The following is a 9,783-nucleotide window of genomic DNA, read 5'->3' on the forward strand; positions in this document are numbered from 1 at the left end:
AAACAGTTTAAAATCAGTATAAGCCTCTATGTGTTTATTTGGAACTAAATTATTGTGGGGTCAGGCAGGACAGAAACTCCATCTACACATTTGCCTCCTCTCACATTCATGTTCTGGCATTTGAATGCTCACACACATGTATATACACATACACAAAATTTAAAAAAAAGTTTAAGTATTGGGAATGTGGGTCAGGGGTAGAGTGCTCTCTTATCATTCAAGAAGCTCTGGGTTACATAGCATAAACCATGTATGGAAGGCAGGAAGGTCAAAATTCAACACCACTATCAGATACATAGCAAAGTTGGGGGCCAATTTTGCCTATAAGTGACACCTTGTCTCAAAAACAAAAGAAAAAAACCCTAATATTTGATGGGACTAGGGCAGAGCTCTTGGTTTGGCATGTACAAGACTCTAGGTTAAATCTCCTGCACCAAAAAGTGGATACTGCTGTTATCAAGAATATAAGGAGCCAGGTGGTGGTGGTGCATACCTTTAGTCCCAGCACTCTGGAGGCAGAGGCAGGTGGATCTAGGAATATAAGTAAATAGGTTTAACATGCACAAGCCCTTGACCCAACAACATTCCTAATTATATGTCCTAAGGACATACCCTCACACAAGGAAAAGTCCTGTCAACGATAATGGTGATAGTTAGGAAACAGCCTAAAAGTGAGCTCTGCACATCAACTGTGGGAGCCATGCTGCCTGATGCTCCTGCAGGACTCTGTGGCATGGTCCTGGATTGGTGGCTCTGGAGAGCAAGGATACATGGTTTATGAAGTAGCTGACTAATGGTACTCTCTCAATGTAGTCGGATTATAATTCCCAGAAGCTTTTATTATCCTTTCTTTTTTATCACAAAAGAGGCTTTGAAGATGTAATTGGGAGACCCAGAGGCAGTGTTGGACTATTCAGGTGAGTGTGTGTTATCTAACACTGTCTTCTCTGCAGTCGTATGCCAGGAGCTATACACCTGTAGTCACAGTTACACAAAAGGCTGGGGCAAGAGAATCACAAGTTCCAGACCAGCCTGAGCTACATAGCAAGACCCTGTCACAAACATTTCTCTCAAACAAAAGGTCATGAAAGGATTTTGTAATGTATCATTTCTGTGTTACCAGTACCCAAAGGGTTTCTGGTCTGTAGATGAATCTTATTATGGATTTACTAAATATTGCATTACTAATAATGCAATAGACATCTTTTGTATGTACTGCTTGTGTTTTGCAAATCTGCAGAAATGTTTCTGTGGTGTTATAATATTTATGATTTATTAAAGATTGTCTGAGGAGGGGTTGGAGAGGTGGCTCAGTGGTTAAGAGCACTGGTTGCTCTTTCAGAGGTCCTGAGTTCAATTCCCAGCAACCACATGGTGGCTCACAACCATCTGTAATGGGACCTGGTGCCCTCTTCTGGCCCACAGGTGTACATGCACATAGAACACTGTATACATAATAAATAAATTAAAAAAAAAAAAAAGATTGTCTGAGGATTCAGAAAGTAAGCCACAAGAGGTAGAAGCCAGGCAGACACCTTTAATCCCAGAAGCTAGGTGGTGGTGGTACATAACTTTAATTAATCCTAGGACTCAGGATTAAAAGATAGATGGATCTCTCTGAGTTCAAAGGTACCCAGTGAGGGATACATGAGCTTGAATCGTTCTAGAGTAAGATCACAAGCCTTTAATCCCAGCATTAGAAGGGTATAAAAGATAGAAACAGGATCTTCAGGATTCAGTAGGATTCATTGTCTGGCCACATTGAAGAAAGAAGGATTCAGTCTCCAACCACACTTAGGAGAGGCATCAGTTTGAGGCTTGGTGAGAGCTCATGGAGACAGGATTAGCCCTTTCAGCCTGGGGTAGAGGTGAGAAGCTAGTGGAAGCTGCTTTGCTTTTCTGATATTCAGCTTGAAGTTTGAACCCCAATATCAGCCTCTGTGTTACATGTTTGTGTTACATGTTTCATAAGTCATCTGGATCAAATAATACAAATAGTTATATTATTTTAGAAATTACTAAAAGTCTTTAAAATCATTTACACTAATTATATTGTATGAAAATATTCTTTCAATAACAGTAAGACATATTTTTAATACTTATTGTATGGGCAGGGGCTGCATGCCACAAAAATCATATGGAGGTCAAAGGACAGTTTTTCCTGTATCTACCCCTAGAATGTTCCTGCCCTCTCAGCTCCTCCAAAGCACTACTTCCTGTGGCATGTGGGACATGTCTCTGTTCTGGCCTATATTAGAGCAGCATGTAGTTGGCAGGCTAAGGATGATGTTTAAACATCATCTGACAGTCAGAAGGGGTCTTGCTTGCTGCACTTGGAAAGTGGCATTTTTCCTCTTCCAATTGACTATGTCACACAGCTGGGTGCTCTTTTGCTAGCTGCTTGGTGAGTTTATTTTGATCCTATCTGAGGTGAAACAAGGTCCTTTACAAACTTTAAAACAGGGGCCCATGAGTCACCAACACCCAACAGCGATGCCTAAACACTGCTCAGTTGCTAACTGAAACCCAGCTGGGAAGGCTAGGAGGCAGCCTTCTCTCCTCCCACTCCCTCTGACTCACTGAAGAAGTCACCACACCTTATGTACCGCCCCAATCCCCAAAAAGCCTGCTTAACTCATTACAGTGTGACCAGCCAACAAGGAGTTGTCTTTGTTAAGCCTGGTGGTCACCCAGATTATTTCCTGTATGTGTCACAAACCCCAGGACAGGCAATTACTTAATTGCCTGTTTCCATGTTCAGGACTCAGGATTCTTTGTTTATGACATTTCTGTGAAGTGACGTTTTACTTAAAAAATAAAAGCAGCTCTTTATATCTCTGTAAAGAGTTGGGTACTGAGGATTGAACCATCAGCCACACAGTGTGCTGCACTATATCCCCAGCCCAAGAAGAGGTTTGCAACATTGCAATTATGAGGCTAGAAGTATAAAGTCAGAGTACTTGTCTAGCAGGGGTCTCAGCCTCATCCCCAGTAATGCAATACAAAATGAAAATTAACGCAGTGATGGTAGCAGATGTAATTAATCTCAGCACTCAGAAGGCAAAAGCAGGCAGATCTCTGGAGGCCAGCCTGGTCTTCAGAGTGAGTTCCAGAACAGCCAGAAATACTCAGAGAAACCCTGTCTTGAAATGCACTTTCTGTTGTAATTTATGAAAAGTGGTGCTCGAGAGAAAGATGCTATTCAACAGGGTTCAAGCAGAGGTGTTTTTTTTTTTTTTTTAATTAGGGAAAGGGATCATAAAAAAGGGAAAGGGAAGGGGGGAGATGGGCATCCAGAGACAGGAACAGCTGGAGAGAGAAGAGAGGAAAGAGTGAGAGAGAGGTGGAGGGGAAGAGAGGGAGAGAGAGGGGGAACAGACAGAAAGAGTGAGAGAAAAAAAGAGAGAGAAAAGGATGATGGGAGGTGGGCAGGGCGCTTGTAAAAAGGAACATAGTGAGTGAATATGTACAGGTGGTGCTCTTAGTGGCTGCAGCTGAGGGCATATCCTGTCAGAAACCCAAGGACAGACCAGTACACATGCCTGAATACTAACACCCCCCCCTACACACACACACACACACACACACACACACACAAAAACAAAAACAAAACGAGAGAAAAATTAAAAACAGAAAGCAAATAGGAAGCACAAAGTGTTGCTTTTGTTTGATGCTTCATAGAGTTGTGGGTCTGAAATTTGCTACTTGAGAACTCCTCTTATGTTGCAATGATGTGACTGAGGGGTCGGGGACATCTGTATTTTCTCTTGAGAAAGGACTTCCTGACTGGTGGCAGGAGACTGTCAGACATGGACTTTTACAAGGCTGAGAGCTGCAGGAGTAACTGGGAACAGATTGGAGGAACCCTTCCACTAATAAGCAGGGTTACTGTCAATGTTCCTGTTGTGTGGAGTCACATTCCCCTCCCACCAACCCGCCCCATTGTAATACCCTGATTTTGGCTTCTTTTCAATTTTATGAGTGTTTTGGCTGCGTGTATGTCTGAGCACCATGTATCTGTCTTGTGCTAGTGGAAGCCAGGATTGGACATCAGATCAACAGACACTTTGTGAGTTACCATGTAGGTGCTTGGAACTGAACCCAGGTACTCTGGAAAAACAGACAGTGCTCTTAACTGCTGAGGCCAGTCCCATGGTTTTCATTATTTTTCCAATATCCTAAGATGCATCATTATCTATTGGAGACCATTTTGGTATTTTGTTTTTAATTTATTATTATGTATATGCATGATATTTGCATGAGAAAGAAAAAAGAGAGACAGAGATAGACCTTTACTGTAATAATTTAAAAAAAACCTAGTGGAAGTGAAGCAACTTGGAGGTTGTACCTGCCATAGAATAATGCGAAGGTCAAACAACAACATGTAGCTTTTAGCTGTGTTCCTGAGCTCAAACTCAAGCCTCCAGAGTTGGGGGATAAGTATCTCTATCCATTGAGCCATCTCACTGGCCCCTACTGTCAAGGTTTTGCATATGGACACCACTCCTAAATACCCTTGTGTCCTCTCTCTCCTTCCTTGAGACCCTAAGCAAATATGAAGAATACTAGATCTTCAAAGTTTTTTTTTTATAGAATCCATAAAAGTGATACATTCGAATCTAAAGGATATACTGACATCTGCCTTTGACTTACTTGTCTTATTCAAACATCGAAAAGATAAGTAGAGGCCAGTGTCTTAATAGTCCCTAAAGATTAACTAGACATGATTAAGAAATATTAATTGGAGCTGGAGAGATGGCTCAGAGGTTAAGAGCACTGGCTCTTCTTCCAGAGGTCCTGAGTTCAATTCCCAGCATCCACATGGTGGCTCACAGCCATCTGTAATGGGATTTAATTCCCTCTTCTGGTGTGACTGAATAAAGGTTACTCATATTCATAAAATAAATAAATATTAAAAAGAAGAAATACTAATTCATATTAAACTACAAGTTTCCCCCTTGCTCATTAGACTGTTCCCATTCATATTATGCACATACTATTTCTGTTCTCACTATTTCAGCTGGTGTGCACAACTCAACTGCCTTTAAGTATTAAATATCTTTCTTTTGGTGGGGGAAGCATCAGGAGTTACATGTTGTATTTAAGTGACTAAGCCATTGTTTTCAAACAATATGGGTATAGTCAAAGTATTACATAGTCATAGCATTTATGGAATGTTCCTTGCAAAGGATATTTGCTAGTATCATATTTAACAGGTTGAATAACTTCAGAAGAATTGATTTGATTACACTATGAGCTGCTAAGACATTCAGTAGAGGATTGAGGAGAGTGGCAAGTGAAGGAATCTCAGGTTACCTAAGGAGTCAAACCAGGAGTGGCTCCAAGGTTGGCCTCATGCTAGCCTGAGACTGGATTCCTGGGGTTGAGTGGCAGTTGGTAGCAGTTAGAACTGGGGTGATGTGAGTTTTGTTAAGGGATGGAGGGAAGGCAGAAGACAAAAGGTATAGGTGATAAGGAAGAAGAAAATGAGAGTTGAACTATTTAATACATTAAAAAAACTTCAAATTTATTATTTTACTTTATGTGTATGGATGTTTTGCTTGAATGTATGTCTGTGTATCACATGATTGCCTTGTGCCCATGAAGGCCAGGATCTGAGTTACGATGGTTATGAGCTGCCATAAGGGTGCTAGGAAATGAACCCGGGAACTCTGGGAGAGCAGCCAGTGCTTTTAAAAGGCTGAGCCATCTCTCCAGCATATTTGTTTGTGTCAAACTGAGTTTTAACTAATGAAGCTTTAAAAAATTTACATTAATTTAAAATGTTTTATCATTTATTTGTGTATATGTGTGTGGCACAAGCCAAGATGCATGTGTAGAAGTCAGAGGACAACCTATGGGAGTTAGTTCTCTCCTAACATCAAATAGGTACTCGGGATTGAGCTCAGGTCATTGGGTCTGGAAGCAAGCACCTTTGCCAGCTGAGCTGTCTCAATGGCTCTACACTAATGTATTTTCTTGAGTGTGTATGTGGTTGGGCACACACAGTGCACCTGTGGCCATTAGAGGTCAGCTTTTGGGAGTTAGCTCTTTTCCTTTCACAATGACTTGTAGGGATTGAACTCAGGTCATCAGACCTGACTGGGACACTTTAATCTGCAGAGCCATCTTCCCAGCCCCTAAGGAAACTTAAAACAAAACAAAACAAAATCCCAGAAATCTCCCAGAGGTGAACTATTTCTCCAGGGTTCAAAACACAAACTAGAGAAGACTCTGCTTTGGGAAAGCCCCAGCAGTCTCCCTCTATTTATGTCACCGAGAAGAAAATAGTACTTATTTCTGAAGAACTTTGTCTACAGTACAGAGTTATGTTAATGAGAATAGTTGGAGACTCATGAGCTGTGATGTACGGGAGACGGGTATCTTAGCAGTCTCAACTAAAATCCTGTTTTGCTGGCAAGGAAGGTGAATGATTCAGTAGCAGGCATTAAGGCTTTAATTAATTTGTGAAGTCACTGGACTATGGAGGATAAACAGATTGTTCTCCCTACTGCTAGAAGTTTTTTTTTTTTTTTTTTTTTTTTTTTTTGTTCCTTAGCTAACAGTACCCCAGAGTGTGATTCTGCAGAAGTTGCCAAGCAACATTGCAATTAGGACAACACTGGGTGAGGAAAGAACTATCAATTTGACTTCTCCAGCCCAGGGCAAGTGGGTGGAACCCTCCTGTCTAGAACATCATGTACTGTACTTGGAGGAGCATGAAATTAAAAAATCAGAATAGCCACCAAAAATTTCAGTTAGGACAAACAATAGCATCATGCCTTGTGCTTAGCTGAAGGAGGTGGGGCCTGGGTCTTTTAGTCAGTTGGAAACTTCTGTCATAAAGATCATTACTGGGTTTTCCTTCAATAACTTCCAAAGATTAGAGCTGGGTGGTGGTCAATGGAGCTGTAGAAACCAAACTTGGTTCAGCTCTGGGTGGGAGATAAGACAAAGTGAATAAAATAAATTTTTGGCAGTACATATAGACACAAGGGAAAGTTGTGTGTGTGTGTGTGTGTGTGTGTGTGTGGTGCAGGTCACCCAGCGCCTCCAAATTCTAGGTAAGTGGTCTACCACTGAGCAGTATCCCAGGCCCCCAGGCCCTGTTGTAAGAACATTTTATAATCTATATAAGAGCACATTGTACTTCAGCGTAACATTTCACTGTTGCTGAGCCCTGTTTTGAAATTTCCCCCCCTTAAAGACAGATCCTCATATAACCCATGTTGGTCTCTAATTCTTTTTTAATTAATTAATTTTTTGGTCTAATATTCTTTATGCACCCCCTTGAACTTCTTTGATTCTCTTGCCTGCACTTCTAGGTGCTGGGAATACATGTATATGCTTCCACATTCAGTTTAGGGGGCACAAGGGGTTGAACCCAAAGCTTCATGTGTGTTAAGCAAACACTCTATCAACTGAGCTACATCCCCAGACAATTGTTTTCCCTTTTTTGGACAGGGTCTCACTCTCGGTCTAGGACGGCCTTGCATTTACAAAGATCCTCTTCTCCCATTTCAGTCTCCAAAGTGCTAGGATTATAGACAGGCACAAGTCACCTCATCTTGTTTTTTATTTTTCTGGACAGCAAATGTGGAGGTCAGAGGACAACTTCTGAGAGTTGGTTCTTTCCTTCCACCATGTAGGCTCTGGAGATAGAACTCAAATTGTTAGGCTTGGTTGCAGGCACCTGTAACTGCTGAACCATCTCACTGCCAGGCTGGCAATTATTTTTACTTTTCATACCATCATACCATACCTCTCCTATTCTTCCTGAGGCCCTGGGAATCCAAATCCTAGGTCTATGGACCAAGAGTTCTTTCTATCTGGAATCAATGTCCTTTGGGCCACCTAGGCTTACTTTGAGGGTCCCCTAGTTTAGAGAGGTAGGCAGGTGGCCTAATACTAAATACCTATTAACAGTATTTAGCTCCAGGAAGGGAAACTGGGCTGGGAATGAAAGGGAGACCTGGGAGACTTCTGAACCATTTAAAATTCTATTATTTGAAAGAAGGGGTGGGGGCTGGAGAAATGGCTCAGAGGTTAATTAAGGGTACTGACTGCCCTTCCCGAGGACCAGGGTTCAGTTCCCAGCACCCACTTGGCAGCTCACAGCTGACTGTAACTCCAAGATCAGTCAGCCTCACACAGACATACATGCAGTCAAAACATCAATGAACATAAAATAAAAATTAAATTAAGTATTAAAAAAAGAAAGAAAGAAGGGGTGGAGGACCTTGGAGGGGAAAGAAAAGTATAATGTCTGTTATAGTGACTTTCTGTTCAAAATCCTAAATAGGCAAATTTACTTGGGACAAAGAAATAAACCATGTAACATTTTAATTAAGGACACCTTTATCAGTTAAAAGATAGTGAACACCAAAGCCACAAGAGAACACTGCAATAAACTAGATAGAGACCATTTAGTCCCTGAGGATAGGGATAATTAACAAACATCTGCTTAGTAGGTGGTATAATCCAGGAAAAGCTATAAAGCAGAGTGTTGTAAAGTGGAAGGTTTCCGAGCTTGTGTGTGTGTGTGTGTGTGTGTGTGTGTGTGTGTGTGTGTGTGTGTGTTTGCAGAGCCAGCAGAATTTTTGCTGTTGCTATTTTGTTTCCTTCCCCCAACTGAATACCAAACCCAGGACCCCAAGCTTGCTAGGCAAGCTAGGGCTCTACTACCACTGAGTTAAATCCCCAACCCCTCCTTTTTTTTCAAGACAGGGTTTCCAGAAGTTTTATTTTTCATATGTTTATTTGTGTGTGTGTGTGTGTGTGTGTGTGTGTGTCTGTGTGTGTGTGTGTACCAGAGTGTACATGTGGAAGTCAAAGGACAGCTTGTGGGAGTTGGTTCTTTCCTTCCAGCACATGGATCCTAGGGATCAAACTCAGGTTGTCAGACTGGTGGCAGATGCCTTTATTTACTAACTGAGCCATCTTGCTGCCTGTACACAGAATTCCTCCATAGAAGGAGCATCTAGTTAATTGGGACAAGTATTTAAGGGGCTTTGATGTTCCCCTTTACCTAAAAACATACTAAGATAAAGCTCACTTAAAAGCAGCTTTCTAAAGTGACTGTTATTTATATGTCATATAAAATTGAGAAATTGTCAACTGTCTATAACAAAGAACAGAGGAAGGGAGGTGTGAAAAGGAAGGTGGTGGAGATCACCTCCAGGGCTCTGGCCATGGTAGATTAGATAACCTCTTGGTGAAATAGACAAGTGTGAAGTTCTTGTCCTGTGCAGAACTCAAGGCAAGTGTGCAATCTGTATGGTGCATGCCATAATCCCTAAACTCCATAGGTAGAGGCAGAAAGATGGAGACCACTCTCTGCCATCACACAGAGAACACAAACTCAGCATCAATACAGTTTGGGCTAGCATATGAAAAGACAAATTCAGACTGCCGTGGTGACTTCACAGCATCAACTGGGATCTCAGGAAATCTTCCTTGCCACGTGTTAGCTAAAATGGGATTTTATTAAAAATTCAGCTTGACAGGGCTGAGAGACAGCTCTCATGGTAAAGGTCTTTGCAGTGAAAGCCTGACAAAGATGAATTGGATCACTGGAATTCATGTTGAAGTTAATGACCCCAGAGTTCACACCACAGCACACTTGCATGTGCACATGCACAGTGATAATTTATTTTTGAGACAAGGAGGTACTGTGTAGCTCTGACTGGACTGGAACTCACAGAGCTATGCCTGCCTCTACCTCCCAAGTGCTGGGATTGTATGCCACCCATCTGCTAATACTACGACTACTACTACTACTAA

This window comes from Phodopus roborovskii, unplaced genomic scaffold, assembly GCF_943737965.1.
Source record: "Phodopus roborovskii unplaced genomic scaffold, PHOROB, whole genome shotgun sequence".
NCBI classification, from domain to species: Eukaryota; Metazoa; Chordata; class Mammalia; order Rodentia; family Cricetidae; genus Phodopus; species Phodopus roborovskii.